This window comes from Hemiscyllium ocellatum, chromosome 5, assembly GCF_020745735.1.
Source record: "Hemiscyllium ocellatum isolate sHemOce1 chromosome 5, sHemOce1.pat.X.cur, whole genome shotgun sequence".
NCBI lineage: Eukaryota > Metazoa > Chordata > Chondrichthyes > Orectolobiformes > Hemiscylliidae > Hemiscyllium > Hemiscyllium ocellatum.
The window spans coordinates 124,008,785-124,026,433 of record NC_083405.1 but is presented as its reverse complement, the minus strand read 5'-3'; positions in this window follow the sequence as shown (position 1 = coordinate 124,026,433).

Here is a 17,649-nt window from a genome sequence, read left to right as displayed (position 1 = left end):
ATAGGCAATTTAGCATAGCCAGGGTAAAAAATGAGGTCTGCAGATGCTGGAGATCACAGTTGAAAATGTGTTGGTGGTTAAAGCACAGCAGGTCAGGCAGCATCCAAGGAATAGGAAATTCGACGTTTCGGGCATAAGCCCTTCATCAGGCAGCATTCCTGATGAAGGGCTTATGCCCGAAATGTCGAATTTCCTATTCCTTGGATGCTGCCTGACCTGCTGTGCTTTAACCAGCAACACATTTTCAATTTAGCATAGCCAATCCACCTCATCTGTACATCTTTGGACTATGGAAGGAAACTGCAGCACCTGGTGGTAACACATGCAGACACGGGGAGAATGTGCAAACTCCACACAGACAGCCGCCTCAGGCTGGTACCAAACCTAGGTCCCTAATGCTGTGAGGCAGCAGTGATAACCACTGAAACACCGTGCTGTCTTCTTTAAGGGGACAGCAACCACTAAAACAAAATTGCTGGAAATCTGAATTTGGGGAAAAATGGCAAATGCTAAGAGTCAGCTTACAGATAAACTGACTTTTCTTTAATAAAACAGGAAATGTTTGGAAACCATTTCCCTAAGAAATAGGAGCTGTAGTGTACTAGATGGCCACAAGCCTGCTCTGCCAATCAATAAGATCTGATTCTGCTTTCTCCTCCACATTCCACTCCCAATTCCCCTAGAATTCAAAAACCCATCACTGTCAATCTTGAACATACTCAACAATCTTGAACAGAGCATTCGTATAAATCTTGGATCACCAATTCCAAAGGGGACTTGTCCTTGTAAAATAGTCGCTGAAAATAAGCAATGTCTAGATTAGAGTGGTGCTGAGAAAGCACAGCGGGTCAGGCAGCATCCGAGGAGCGGAAAATCAACGTTTCGGGCAAAAGCCCTTCAATTAGGAATGAAGGATGTAAGGGTGGCAAGTGATGAAGGCAAATGGAACATTGGCCTTCATAGTGAGAAAATCCAAGTGCAGGATCAGGGATGTCTCACTGCAGTTGTATGGGGCCTTGGTGAGACCACATCTGGAGTGCTATGTAGAGTTTTGATCTCCTTATTTGAGGAAGGATGCTCTGGCTGTGGATGGAGTACAATGATAGTTTATCAGACTGATTCCTGGGATGATAAGACTGGTGTATTAAGAGAAACTGGTTCAGTTAGGTCTATAGAGTCATAGAGATGTACAGCATGGAAACAGACCCTTTGGTCCAACCCATCCATGCCGACCTGATATCCCAACCCAGTCTATCACCGGATTCAGAACAATAAGGGATGATCTCATTGAAACCTATAATGTTCTAACAGGACTAGACACACTAAGTGCAGGAAATGACCTTGCGAGTCTGGAATCATGGATGAAGACTCCCGAATCCTTCAGCTCTGTTAAGTACTCCCAATATGTCATGTCAAGCTCACCTGTCATTCTTCTAAACTCTTGAGGAAATGGACCTATTTCATTCAACTTCTCACCCATCCCAGAGCTCCACAGATCTGCTGGACAATTCCTTCTCCAATGCTGCTGTTCTGTGTGTGATCACATTCTGAAGTTTCCACAGGTTGTATGACATACTGGGTAAGAAATTTCATCAAATTAAATGTTGAAAATATCAAGAGGGCATCTTTTTCACAAGGTGGTTCATATGTGGAGTGAACTGCTAGAGGAAGTTGTAGAAGTAGGTGCAGTTACAATATTTAAAAGACATTTGGACAAATATATGAATAGGAAAAGTTTAGAGAGATGTGGGCCAAAAGCAGGCAAGGTACAATTATATCATTTAAAACTCATCTGGATGGGTATATGTATAGGAAAGGTTTAGAAAATATGGGCCAGGTGCTGGCAAATGGGACTAGAATAGGTTGGGATATCTGGTCGACATGGACGAGTTTGACAGAAGGGTCTGTTTCCATGCTGTGCATCTCAATGACTCTATGACTCTAAGTGGATCTAGTTTATGGTTGCCATAACTTGGAGAAGCCAGTATTGGACTGGGGTGGACAAACTTTTAACTTGGTCTAGTTTAGTTTGGGAAACCTAGTTGGTATTGCCGAGTTGGCCCGAAGGGTCTGTTTCCGTGCTGTATGACTCTATGAGTCTATAGTTTTGTGTCTCTGGCACAAACTTCCATTCCCTAGATTTTGATTTTATCCAACCTATCAACTGCTTGAGGCTGAACTAGACTTCTGTAAACTTGGGCCTGAGATGAGCTTCCAGCCACATCTTCCCTCCATCACCTACTTCCATCTCCAAAACATTGCCTGACTGTGTGCCCTGCTTCAATTCACCCCTGCACGACCTTTCATAAAAATTCTTTGTTACCTCAGCATTAAACCATCCCAATTCCTGGCTGTGTTCCGCTTTTCATAAATTTGAGATTATCCAAAACCAGATCATTTACATCCTAGCCCACACTAATTCTCCTTCACTCATCACCACCATGCTTAGTGACCAACATTGGTTCCCAGTTTTCATCATTATTTTCGAATCAACCTTCATCCTTAGTAATCTCCACTAGAAACATAGCCCAACAAGATACTGGCCTTTCGAGCATTCCCAGTTTTAATTGATCCCCCATTAACAGCCATGCCTTCAATAGCCTTAAACTCTGGAGTTCAGATTAGAGTGCTACTGGAAAAGCACAGCAGGTCAAGCAGTATCGAGGAGCAGGAAAATCAACATTTCAGGCAAGTGCCCTTCAGCAGGAATGAGGCAGAGAGCCGCTGGGGTGGAGAGAAAACTGGGATGGGGTGCGGCTGGGGAGAAGGAAGTCAAGAGTACAATAAGTGGATGAGGAAGAAAGGAGGGCGAGGAGGCCTGATCATAGCGGATGGAGGTGTTGAGTGATTGGATGTCCTTGGTGAAGATGAGGCATTGGAGGCCAGGGAAACGGAAGTCTTGGAGGAGATGGAGGGAATGGGTGGTGTCTCGAACGTATGTGGGAAGTTCCTGGACTGAGGGGTTAGGACAGTTTTGAGGTAGGTGGAGATGAGTTCAGTGGGCAGGAGCAGGCTGAGACAATGGGTCGGCCGGTGTCACCAAGCCCTCCATTTCTTCCTCTCCTGACATCTCCACCAGTACCCCTCAACTGACACATTCATTCGTTTGGCTGAACTGGTCTTCACTCTTAACAATTTCTCCTTCGAATCCTCCCACTCCCTCCAGACGAGAGGGTAGCCATGGGCACCTACATGGACCACAGCTATGCCTGTCTTTTTGTTGGCTGCGTAGAACAGTCCATCTTCCGTAGCTACACCGGCACCACTCCCCACCTCTTCCTCCGCTACATTGATGACTGCATTGCCGCCACCTCGTGCTCCTGCAAGGTGGTTGAGCAGTTCATCAACTTCACCAACACATTCCACTCCGACCATAAATTCACCTGGACCATCTCTGACACCTCCCTCCCCTTCCTGGACGTTTCCATCTCCATCAATGATGACCAACTTAACACTGACATGTTTTACAAACCCACCAACTCCCACAGTACCTGGATTACACCTCTTCCCACCATACCTTTGCAGGTAAAGGGACAGCAGGAAAATGGAATGCCTTCAGAATTGAGATTACGAGAATCCAGAGAAAGTATATTGCTGTTTGGGTGAAAGGAAAGGCTGATAGATATAGGGAATGCTGGATGATTAAAGAAATTGAGGGTTTGGTTAAGAAAAAGAAGGAAGCATATGTCAGGTATAGACAGGCTAGATCGAGTGAATCCTTAGAACAGTATAAAGGAAGTAGGAGTATACTTAAGAGGGAAATCAGGAGGGCAAAAAGGGGACATGAGATAGCTTTGGCAAATTGAATTAAGGAGAATCCAAAGAGTTTTTACAAATACATTAAGGACAAAAGGGTGACCAGAGAGAGAATAGGGCCCCTCAAAGATCAGCAAGGCGGCCTTTGTATGGGGGCACAGAAAATGGGGGAGATACTAATTGAGTATTTTACATCCTTGTTTACCTTGGAAAAGGATATGGAGGATATAGACTGTAGGGAAATAGATGGTGACATCTTGAAAAATGTCCAGATTACAGAGGAGGAAGTGCTGGATGTCTTGAAACGTGTAAAGGTGGATAAACCCCCACAACCTGATCAGGTGAACCCTAGAACTCTGGGGGAAGCTAGAGAAGTGATTGCTGGGCCTCTTGCTGAGATATTTGTACCATCGATAGTCACAGGTGAGATGACGGAAGACTGGAGGTTGGCAAACGTGGTGCCACTGTTTAAGAAGGGTGGTAAGGACAAGCCAGGGAACTGTAGACCAGTGAGCCTGATGTCGATGGTGGGCAAGTTGTTGGACGGAATCCTGAGGGACAGGATGTACATGTATTTGGAAAGATAAGGACTGATTAGGGATAGTCAACATGGTTTTGTGCGTGGGAAATCATGTCTCACAAACTTGATTGAGTTTTTTGAGAAAGTAACAAAGAGGATTGATGAGGGCAGAGCAATAGATGTGATCTATATGGACTTCAGTAAGGTGTTCGACAAGGTTCCCCATTGGAGACTGGTTAGCAAGGTTAGATCTCACAGAATACAGGGAGAACAAGCCATTTGGATACAGAACTGGCTCAAAGGTAGAAGACAGAGGGTGGTGTTGGAGGGTTGTTTTTCAGACTGGAGGCCTGCGACCAGTGGAGTGCCACAACAATCGGTGCTGGGTCCTCTACTTCTTGTCGTTTACATAAATGATTTGGATGTGAGCATAAGAGGTACAGTTAGTAAGTTTGCAGATGACACAAAAATTGGAGGTGTAGTGGATAGCAAAGAGGGTTACCTCATATTACAACAGGATCTGGACCAGATGGGCCAATGGGCTGAGAAGTGGCAGATTGAGTTTAATTCGGATAAATATGAAGTGCTGCATTTTGGGAAAGGAAATCTTAGCAGGATTTATAGGTAAGGTCCTAAGGAGGGTTGCTGAACAAAGAGACCTTGGAGTGCAGTTTCATAGCTCCTTGAAAGTGGAGTCGCAGATAGATAGGATAATGAAGGCGGCGTTTGGTATGCTTTCCTTTATTGGTCAGAGTTTTGAGTAAAGGAGTTGGGAGGTCATGTTGCAGCTGTACAGAACATTGGTTAGGTCACTATTGGAAATATTGCATGCAATTCTGGTCTCCTTCCTATCAGAAAGATGTTGTAAAACTTGAAAGGGTTAAGAAAAGATTTACAAGGATGTTGCCAGGGTTGGAGGATTTAAGCGGTAGGGAGAGGCTGAACAGGCTGGTGATGTTTTCCCTGGAGCGTCGGAGGCTGAGGTTTACAAAATTATGAGGGGCATGGATAGGGTAAATCAGCAAAGTCTTTTCCCTGGGGTCAGGGAGCCCAGAACTAGAGGGCAAAGGTTTAGGGTGAGAGGGGAAAGATATAAAAGAGACCTAAGGGGCAACTTTTTCATGCAGAGGGTGGTACGTGTATGGACTGAGCTGTTAGAGGAAGTGGTGGAGGCTGGTACAATTGCAACATTTAAGAGGCATTTGGATGGGTATATGAATAGGAAGAGCTTGGAGGGATATGGGCCGGGTGCTGGCAAGTGGGACTCGATTGGGTTCGGATATCTGGTCAGCATGGACAGGTTGGACCGAAGGGTCTGTTTACATGCTGTACGTCTCTATGACTCTATTTCCTGCAAAAATGCTATCCTGTATTCCCAATTCCTCCACCTTCACTGTATCTGTTCCCAGGAGGAGCAGTTTCACCACAGAACACCCCAGATGGCCTCCTTCTTTAAAGACTGTAATTTCCCTTCCCACGTGGTTGAAGATGCCCTCCAACTCATCTCATTCACGTCCCGCACCTCCGCTCTCGAACCTCACTCCTATAACCGCAACAAGGACAGAACCCTCCTTATCCTCACCTTCCACCCCACCAACCTCCACGTAAACCACATTTGCCGCCAACATTTCTGTCACCTCCAAACGGACCCTGCACCAGGGATATATTTCCCTACCCACCCCTTTTTGCTTTCCGCGAAGACCGTTCCCTCTGTGACAACCTGGTCAGGTCCGTGCCCCCCAACAACCCACCCTCCCATCCTGACACCTTCCCCTGCCACCGCAGGAATTGCGAAACCTGCGCCCACACCTCCCCCCTCACCTCCATCCAAGGCCCCAAAGGAGCCTTCCACATCCATCAAAGTTTCACCTACACATCCACCAATATCATTTATTATATCCGTTGCTCCCGATGTGGTCTCCTTTAAATTGGGGAGACTGGACGCCTTCTCGCAGAGCGCTTTAGGGAACATCTCCAGGACACCCGCACCGATCAACCCCACCGCCTCGTGGCCAAACATTTCAACTCCCCCTCCCATTGTGCCGAGTCCTGGGCCTCCTCCACCGCTGCTTCCTCACCATCCGACGTCTGGAGGAAGAATGCCTCATCTTCCACCTCGGAAAACTTCAACCCCAGGGCATCAATGTGGACTTCACCAGTTTCCTCATTTCCCCTCCCCCCACCTTACCCCAGTTGCAACTTTCCAGCTCAGCACTGTCCTCATGACCTGTCCTACCTGCCAATCTTTCTTCCCATCTACCTGCTCCACCCACCTTCCTCTCTAACCTATCATCTTCATCCCCACCTCCAACCACCTATTGTACTCTTTGCTACCTTCTCCCCAGCCCCACAGCCCCCAATTTATCTGTCCACCCCAGAGGTTCCCTGCCTCATTCCTGATTAAGGGGTTTTGCCCGAAATGTCGATTGTCCTGCTCTTCGGATGCTGTCTGACCTGCTGTACTTTCCCAGCACCACTCTAATCTAGATTCTGATCTCCAGCATCTGCAGTCCTCACTTTCACCTAGTTGATTTTAAACTCTGGAGTTCCCTACCTAAAGCTCTTGGTGTCTTTCTGGATTCTCCTTTAAGATGACCTTTCATAACCACCTTCTTCAAACAAGGTGTTGGTTTTCTGACTTAATTTCCTGCCTTGTGTCAAACATTGCTCTGATGTTAAAGGCACTATATAAATGCAAGATATTAATTGTTAGCCTGCTGAGCAGTTTATTTAATACCACCTTTTTGCTTAAAGAAGGGCAAAAGTCTTTCCACAGGAACTGAATGTTTTCTTTTAACAAGGTGTGAAACAGTTTCTGTTCATTTGGTCGGAGGGCTGGATATTATTCCAGTGGATAGTTTGCTGATGGGTGTATAGTTCTTGTTGCAGCTTGACTTGAGACTGTGCAGCCAGTGCAAGCCACACTCGAGACGAGGAAGGTCTGTGCCATTGTTATAAACTGATTTATTAATGGGCCACTGTAGTTTGTGGTCTATTAACATCCACAGTTAGAAACAGGATGTGAAACTAACCCAACTATAGTTGAAGGATGCACAGTCTGTGGAATGTGAGTAGATGCTGCAGTTATAATGAAGCACAATTATTATAGAGTAATCATCCCCCATATATTTCTCTGCTTCCTCCTCCTACCGCCTTTCCTCCTGAATCATCTGGATTTTTCCTCTATCTGTCTTTTGTAAAATGTGAGGAGCAGTGCGTGTTGCCAGACACAAACTCCACATAATTTTGCAACTGATCCTTTAAGTTGGCAAAAACGTTTCACTGTGTGACCAGTGACTCAGGAAGTAGCCTAATGCTTATCTCATTGCTCTGTAATAAGAACAAGTCGCCTGGGGTCACAGACACTGCAAATCATGAGTGACCAAATGTGTTTTATTTTGGCGTGTGTTATTTCCGTGGTTTCTGGATGATTTGCTGGGCTGGCTGCCAGGTTTAGCTAAGCTTCTGGTCCAGAGAACATGCAGCATCCTTTTTGGGACAAATAACACTGCTCAGTAGGCAGGGAATGCCATCGTGTTGAAGTAACTCCAGTCACTTAGTGACTAGCAGTGAAAACCCAAATTGGGATATAAAGCACGGAATCTATATGTTTCTAACAGAGTTAGGTTATAGATTAGTCATTCTTTCATTGAATCATGGCACAGGCTCAAGATTAAATGGCCTAATGCTGTTTCTTTATATGAACAAAATTTTCCTTTTGTAATCTGTAAGAGGACGATGAGCTCCAACTCACTGCCCGACTGCTGAAGAAGACCCCACTATTGCATGCCAATCAGCTGGTCAAGTGCTGCCCAGTGAGCTTCTTGGCCAATTGCAGGGCTTTATGGTGGAGTTCCAGAAGTTTCCAGCCAATGAGAGACCAGCGATTATTGGGTCCTAAAAACTGCCAGTCGTGGTTTAGTCTTCAGGGGATCCAATGGTGCGAAGACAGGTCTTTTACATTTGCTTCTCATATGGTGGAGGTGGTGGGGGGGGGCGACAGGATGTTGGGGCTGCGGGATATCAAAGACAAGGATAGGCAGCTTGCTTTCAGAGGCCACTTTCTTTGCTCCCTAAGCTGTGCCTCTGATTACCCTCTAAAATGGGGCAAATGGAGTACTTGCCAAGCAACCAAGCATTCATGTCATCATAGCCACCCAGTCAGGAAAGCAGCCACTTTTCTTGCCTCTTGGGAAGGAAGGCGTGGCATGTTGAGGCCCTTAGATGAATGTCAGTTGGCCATTGAAGCTGCTCGTGAAATGAGAACATCTCTAATGGATCTTCTCACCAGGCATTTAATTGGTGAAGTGGCAAGAATCATAGAATTGAAAAATGTGGTGCTGGAAAAACACAGCAGGCCAGACAGCATCCGAGGAGTAGGAGAATCGGCTCATGCCCGAAACTGGGCGTCTTTAACTTCCCAGATATTGACTGGGAAAGCTATAGCTCGAGTTCGTCAGATGAGTCGGTGTTTGTCCAATGTGTGCAGGAGGGTTTCCTGACACAATATGTAGACAGGCCAACAAGAGGTGAGGCCAAACTGGATTTGGTTCTAGGTAATGAACCAGGCCAGGTGTTAGACTTGGAGGTAGGTGAGCACTTCGGGGACAGTGACCACAACTCGATGACTTTTATTCTAGTGATGGAAAGGGATAAGTGTGCACTGCAGGGCAGGAGTTATAGCTGGGGGCAGGGAAATTATGATGCGGTGAGGCCTGACTTAGGATGTGTGGATTGGAAAAACAGGCTTCAAGGAAAGGACACAAATGATATGTGGAGCTTGTTCAAGGAGCAGCTACTACGTGTCCTCGATAGGTATGTACCAGTCAGGCAGGGAGGAAAGGGTCTTGTGAGGGAGCCGTGGTTTAATAAGGAATTGGAATCCCTTGTAAAAGGGAAGAGGGCAGCCTATGTAAAGATGAGGCGTGAAGGTTCAGTTGGGGCGATTGAGAGTTATAGGGTAGCCAGGAAGGATCTAAAGAGAGAGCTAAGAGCAGCGAGAAGGGAACATGAAAAGTCCTTGGTTGGTAGGATTAGGGAAAACCCAAAGGCTTTCTATAGGTATGTCAGGAATAAAAGGATGACTAGGGTAGGTATCGGTCCTGTCAAGGATATAGTGGGAAGTTGTGCGTGGAGGCGGAGGATATTGGAGAGACACTAAATCAATACTTTTCGTCAGTATTCACTCAGGAACAGGACATTGTTGCTGATGTGAATATTGAGTCACAAGTGATTAGAATGGATGGCTTTGAGGTATGTAGGGAAGAGGTCCGGGGAATACTGGAAAGGGTGAAAATAGATAAGTCCCCTGGGCCTGATGGCATTTGTCCTAGGATCCTCTGGGAAGCTAGGGAGGAGATAGCGGAGCCATTGGCCTTGATGTTTATGTCCTCGTTGTCTACAGGAATAGTGCCAGAAGACTGGAGGATAGCGAATGTGGTCCCCTTGTTCAAGAAGGGGAGTAGGGACAGCCCTAGTAATTATAGGCCAGTGAGTCTCACTTTTGTTGTGGACAAAGTCTTAGAGAGAATTGTAAGGGATAGGATTTATGAACATCTGGATAGGAATAATGTGATCAAGGATAGTCAGCATGGTTTTGTGAAGGGCAGGTCGTGCCTCACAAACCTTATTGAGTTCTTTGAGAAGGTGACCAAGGAAGTGGACGAGGGTAAAGCAGTAGATGTGGTGTATATGGATTTTAGCAAGGCGTTCGATAAGGTTCCCCATGGTAGGCTACTGCAAAAATTACGGAGGTATGGCATTGAGGGTGCATTAGAGGTTTGGATTAGGAATTGGCTGGCTGGAAGGAGACAGAGGGTAGTAGTTGATGTAAAAAATGAAGTCTGCAGATGCTGGAGATCACAGCTGAAAATGTGTTGCTGGTTAAAGCACAGCAGGTTAGGCAGCATCTCAGGAATAGGGAAGATGCTGCCTAACCTGCTGTGCTTTAACCAGCAATACATTTTCAGTAGTAGTTGATGGTAAAGGTTCATCTTGGAGTGCAGTTACTAGCGGTGTTCCACAAGGATCTGTTTTGGGACCATTGCTGTTTGTCATTTTTATAAATGACCTGGAGGAGGGGCTTGAAAGCTGGGTGAGCAAGTTTGCGGATGATACGAAAGTCGGTGGAGTTGTGGACAGCGAAGAAGGATGTGACAGGTTACAGCGGGATATAGATAAGTTGCAGAGCTGGGCAGATAGGCGGCAAATGGAGTTCAATGTAGCTAAGTGTGAAGTCATTCACTTTGGTAGGAGTAACAAGAAGATGGATTACTGGGCTAACGGTAGGCTACTTGGTAATATGGATGAGCAGAGGGATCTTGGTGTCCATGTACACAGATCTCTGAAAGTTGCCACCCAGGTAAATAGTGCTGTGAAGAAGGCATATGGCGTACTGGGCTTTATTGGTAGAGGAATTGAGTTCCGGAGTCCTGAGGTCATGTTGCAGTTGTATAAGACTCTGGTGCGGCCTTATCTGGAGTATTGTGTGCAGTTTTGGTCGCCGTACTATAGGAAGGATGTGGAGGCACTGGAACGGGTGCAGAGGAGGTTTACCAGGATGTTGCCTGGCATGGTAGGAAGATCGTATGAGGAAAGGCTGAGGCACTTGGGGCTGTTCTCATTGGAGAAAAGAAGGTTTAGGGGAGATTTGATCGAGGTGTACAAGATGATTAGGGGTTTAGATAGGGTTGACAGTGAGAACCTTTTTCCGCTAATGGAGTCAGCTGTTACTAGGGGACACAGCTTTAAATTAAGGGGAGGTTGGTATAGGACAGATGTTAGGGGTAGATTCTTTACGCAGCGGGTTGTGAGTTCATGGAATGCCCTGCCAGTATCAGTGGTGGACTCTCCCTCTTTATGGTCATTCAAGCGGGCATTGGATAGGCATATGGAGGTTATTGGGCTAGTGTAGGTTAGGTAGGCTTCGGTCGGCGCAACGTTGAGGGCCGAAGGGCCTGTACTGCGCTGTATTTTTCTATATTTCTATGTTCTATGAAACGTTGATTCTCCTGCTCCTCGGATACTGACTGGCCTGCTGTGTTTTTCCAGCACCACATTTTTTAACTCTGGTCTCCAGCATCTCCAGTCCTCACTTTCTCCTAAAACTCATAGAATCCCTACATGCAAATAGAGTCCATTTGGCACTTCGAGTCTGCACTAACCCTCTGAAAACATCCCACCCAGACCCACCGTCCCCATCCTATTCCCAGGAAAATGGTGTAACTATCTTTCCAAGGCCAAGTGCCCATTTGTTTCCCATATTGCCACCTCTCTCACTGCCTCCAGTAAGGGGAAAATTGTGCCCTATGTTCCTATTCACAATATAGTCAAAGCCAATAAACTTACAGAACATTTGAAACATAATTCTTAAATACAAATGTGTCGACTTTTGTTCCACCTCACAAAGCTACACAGACCATTTTGGGAAATAGCAGACCAGAGAACTAAATTGATTTATAAATTATCTCTGTAGCATTTTAAGATGTTTGAAGAGTGTGGAATTATAACGATTGTGTTATGTGTCTGTATGCCTGTATACCTTTAAGGGACATGTTCATAATATCATCACTGTATGATGCCATGTGACCTGAGGGTGTAAAGGTCTCAGATACCATCTCAAGCCAGGGATCACTAAAAGTATGACCTTTGACTGAAACATGCTGCCCTAATGCAAATATTAGCTCAGACACTTATGTACCTATAACTAAAATGTTTGTACATTACAGTTAACTGTGATAAATGTCTGATAGTTTGTTTAACACCACAATATATCTAGTTTCTTGGTTGCAAAGGAAAATGTAGACATTGTTATTGAGTAAAATACAAATTTGGTAGGTAAATTCGTACCAATAGTAAAATAAGAAGCGAAGTGGATTTTGCAGCAAGAACAATGGGGAGAGACTAAAATTGCTCACTGCTATTTAAGTATACAACAGTCATCAACATGTGGAAAGCACACTTGTACAGTTTCATGCTAACACTCTGGAGGTTTGTTACTGTTCTGAAATCTGCATGAAACTGGTATCTTCGGTTCCCATTCTAGTGTATTGTATTGGTGTAGTAAATACGGACTCAACTCATCACAAATTGTATTGTACGGCATTGTAAATACAGAGGAGAAAGTGAGGACTGCAGATGCTGGAGATCAGAGCTGAAAATGTGTTGCTGGAAAAGCGCAGCAGGTCAGGCAGCATCCAAGGAGCAGGAAAATCGACGTTTCGGGCATGAGCCCTTCTTTAGGAATGGTTCAAGAAGGGCTCATGCCCGAAACGTCGATTCTCCTGCTCCTTGGATACTGCCTGACCTGCTGCGCTTTTCCAGCAACACATTTTCAGCATAGTAAATACAGACTCAACATGTCACAGAAATCTGTTAAGTCTTCCAGTCTGTGTACCCTTTAATGGCATAGTAATTCTTAATTACGATTGAATAACTACTCTGGCATTAAAAACTAAATGTGGTGTCTCAGTCCTTCGGATTTTAATTAGTCTTAATTTTTAAATTCGGTTGGTTAAAAATGTATAAGGTTGTTTGCTAACGCACAAAAATCCTCTGTAGAGGGCACCACACCAACATGGATACCCCATTCACAACAACTTGCCATTTAAAGTCACGTAGAAAGTTGATGGGTAACTACTATTGTACAGTAATACCAAACAATTTAGTTTTTAAAATTCATTCACAAGATGTCAGCTGTGTTGCCTTTATTACATATTGTTAATTTGTTCTGGAGAAGGTGAGCTGTCTTCGTGAACTGCAGAAGTCCTTGGAATATAGGAGCACCTACGTTGCCCTTAGGAAGGAATTTCAGGATTTTGACCCAACAACAGTGAAGGGATGGCAATATACTTCCAAGTCAGGATGGTGAGTGGCTTGGTGGGGAACTTGCAGGTGGTGTGCCCATGTATCTGCTACCCTTATCCTTCTAGATGGAAGTAGTCATGAGTTTGGGAATGTAAAATGTAACGTGTAAGATACAGAAAGGAGAAATTGCAGAAAATCAGAGATGTCACGGGAAGCATGAAGGACTAATTACAGGCAAGTGAAATAATAAAGTTAAAAGGTAGTGCGAATTAAAGATAACAAAGAAAACCTCTTGGTTCTGGATGTAAGTTAGCTCGCTGAGCTGGAAGGTTCATTTTCAGATGTTCCGTCACCATACTAAGTGACATCATCATTAAGCCTCCGGTGAAGCACTGGTGTTATGACCCGCTTTCTGTTTATGTGTATATGTTTCCTTGGATTGGCGATGTCATTTCCTGTGATGATGCAATTTCCTGTTCTTTTTTCTCAGCGGGTGGTAAACGGGGTCCAAGTTGATGTGTTTGTTGATAGAGTTCTGGTTGGAATGCCACACCTCTCGGAATTCTCGTGCATGTCTCTATGTGGCTTGACTTGGGTGGATGTTTTGTACCAGTCGAACACCACCAAGTTCATCAGCAAAGACAACATCATCAAGCTAGTGGACCTATGCCTTACCACCCCCTTCACTTCCAATAACAAAACGCACTGCCAAACCAACAGAACATCCATGGGATCTCGGATATATCAGGGTTCTTAGCAGAGGCAGTAATGCAGAGACTCGAACAAACAGATCTGACAACCAGCCAGCCCAAACTTTGGGTCCGCTAAGTGGATGACACCTTTATCACCATTAAACAAAACAAATTAGGGGGACTCTTCAAGACCATCAATAATATCTTTAGTGGCATAAAATTCACAAAAAAGGAGGAAAACAACAACAACCTGCCATTCCTAGAGGACACAGTAGAGCGAACAGCCAATGGGGAACTTCAAACCAATGTGTACAGGAAGACAACACAAGCAGATCAAATTCTGAACTGCAGAAGCAATCATCCCAACATCCATGAACAAAGCTGCATTAGAACATTATTTCAACAAGCCACCACACACTGCAATGCAGAGGAACTGCAAACAGCTGAGGAAAATCACTTATACAGCGTACTCAAAAAGAACGGGTACCCAATGAAGACAGTCCGCCAATTTCTCAGCAACATACCCAAACAAGCAGACGAAACACATCCAGAAACCCTAGCCACTCTCCCCTACATCAAAGACATCTAGAAATGATTGCCAGACTACTCAGACCTCTTGACTTCATGGTAGCCCACAAACCCACTAACACACTTAAACAGCAGCTAATGAACTAAAAAGACCCTATACAGACAACAAGCAAAACAAACACCTTTTATAAAATATCTTGCAAGGACTGTAACCAATACTACATTGGACAAACAGGCAGAAAACTAGCCACCAGAATACATGAACATGAACTAGCCACAAAAAGACATGACCCACTATCAGTAATCAGCCTTGGCCTTTCATTCGAGAGTTTGATTGTGGCAACGACAGGTCAGAGGAGGGTAAAGCTGACCAATTTGTAACGGGTCTATGGGTTAAATCCTCCACTGGGTAAAGGGTGGGGGAAGGGAATGGCAAATTGGAATGGCCTGCATTGACCCATTCTATGATGTCCCATTCCCTGTCCCCAGTGTTTCCTTAGCAACAGTGGCTACTACCAAAGCAGTGAGCAAATAAAAGGGGAACTGTACTTGGATTTTGCAAATAGTTTACTGTAGGGTCTCCCTGCAAGAAGTAGGCTTTTCAGTGAAAGGTCAGAGGCCAGAGATAAACTTATCAGCAGCAGATGTCAAGGTTGCTTTCTATGTCACAACAATTACAAGACAATAATACTTCTTTGGCTTCAAAGGACCTTGCGATACATGTACAAAAGCAAAGTACAGCCGATGCTGTGAATCTGAAAAAAATAATAAATATTGGAGACATTCAGCAGGTCAAGGTGAACCCTGTGGAGATAAGAAACAGAGTTAACATTTTGGCTCCAACTGACTTTATACAAAAAGATAGCAATGAATTGGAAAGCCAGTGGAAGTAACAGGAGGGGGGAGAGAGGACAGGAAAGGGCATTAAAACGGAAGTAGATATCTCTGGCTGTATATGGTGAAATTGACAGATTTATGTTTTGAGTCTGCTATGGCTTCTTCAGAACTGAAGGGGCTGTTGTAAAGAGGGGAGGATGAGCATGTGGAACTGATGATAAAGATGCAAAATGCAGAGTAAGTATTAATATAGGTGTTAACGTTTGATGCTAACCTAGCCATCAGCCAGATTGACCTCATAGAATATGAATTCACTGATTAGGGCTGTTAACCTGGTCCTATTTAAATACCCGGAAGCCTTTCGGGAAGGTCTACGGACTATCAAAGGAGCCAAGGCCACCTTGCCTGTTGACCAGGAAGCAATTCCATGATTTCACAAGGCCGTCCCAGTGCTATTTGCAAAAGTAGAGGCGGAAATCAGGAGGTTGGGAAGCAAAGAAATCATCGAACCAGTCCAGTTTGTGCAATGGGCAGCACTGGTCATACCGATTGTGAAGTCCAACAGACCGGTTCACCGTTGTGGGGATTTTAAGCAAAAGGTAAACCATTTCCTTATATAGAGGATTGATACGCTATGCTAGCAGGGGGGCTGTCCTTCATAATGCTGGATGTGAGTCATGTGTACTTTGCAGTTGTGGTTAGACGAGTTTTCCCAGATGTATATTATAGTTAATACCCGTAAGGGTTTGTACATATACGAGACTACCATTTGGGGTATTTGCAGCCTGTGCAATTTTTCAGCAGGGAGGGTAAGAGACTGGTTAGAAATGCCACGTGTAAACATATTCTTTCTGTCCTGTCTGTGAACAGCTTCAAACATACACACGCGCGCACACACACACACACACACACACACACACACACACACACGTGAATCACACTGCGGGGCTGACTAGTCATCTTATATTTTTTGGATCAGAGTGGTGCTGGAAAAGCACATTAGGTTAGGCAGCATCCAGGAGCAAGAAAATTGACGTTTCGGGCAAAAGCCCTTCATCAGGAATAGAGGCATGAAGCCCCATGGTGGAGAGACGGGTTTAGTGTGTTTAGAGACAGGTTTAAGCAGTTTGGCTAAGCAGTTTGAATAGTCTGGCAGGCATTTCTGAGATGTCGTTGATGTAGGGGAGAGTAACTTAAGGTTTCTGGATGTGTTTTGTCTGCTTGTTTGGGTTTGTTGCTGAGAAATCAGCGGACTATCTTCACTGGGATTATCTGCACAGGTTACAACTGCAAGTACACAGGACTCATGTCCAGCTTCATCTTAAATTGGCTGCTGGGGTAATTCTTAGCAGAGTCAAGATTTAGTTAATAAACATTGTCCAAGAGTGGAATCACATCTGGTGTTGGATCTGGCATTTTGTAATCACGAGTTGGTTGTGCATGGACGCACTGCCCACTTCAGATAATGAAAGGATTTGTTGTATGAAACATATAAAGACAACTTTTATTCTTCTTGACTTTTGGCGGAAAAACAGGAACACTGAGGAGAAGGATGTTCGTAGTTTAGAAAATAAAGAAAAGTAACAAGAATTAATTGTGTGCTGTCTTTTCAATGTTGCCTTTTTCAAGCAATGGGGCAGATGCTGGCCTAATGGGTACGTAGCCAGGCCAGTATGGCCCAGTGTTTCAACCAGGATCAGTTGTATGTGTTCAGGAGTGCTCAAAACAATGATTATTTCTTGATTGGTTCCTGGGCAAATCATGGAATCCCTACAGTAAAGAAGGAGGCCATTTGGCCAGCCATCAAATCTACATCGATCCTCTGAAGAGTGGCCCACTCAGACCCACACCTCCATAATCATAATCGCATTGGGTTTTTAACCACGCTCATGCACCTAACCTGGACATTATGGGCAATTTTTAGCATGGCCAATCTAGCTAACCTGCACAACTTTGCACTGTAGGAGGAAACCCATGCAGACAATATGCAACACCACTCAGACAATTGCCTGAGATGGGAATCAAACCCAGATCCCTGGTGCTACTGAGCTAACAAGTGTGCCACTGTGCTGATCAAGGGTCAAGGGGAGAAGGCAGGAGAATGGCATTGAGGAACATATCAGCCATGATCAAATAGTGGAGCAGACTTAGTCGTAGTCATAGAGATGTACAGCACAGAAACAGACCCTTTGGTCCAACTTGTCCATGCCGACTAGATATCCCAACCCAACCTGCTAGCACCCAGCCCATATTCCTCCAAACCCTTCCTATTCATATACCCATCCAAATGCCTCTTAAATGTTGCAATTGTACCAACCTCCACCACTTCCTCTGGCAGCTCATTCCATACACGTACCACCCTCTGCATGAAAAGGTTGCCCCTTAGGTCTCTTTTATATCTTTCTCCTCTCACCCTAAACCTATGCCCTCTTGTTCTGGACTCCCCCACCCTAGGGAAAAAAAACTCTGCCTATTTATCCTATCCATGCCCCTCATGATTTTACAGACCTC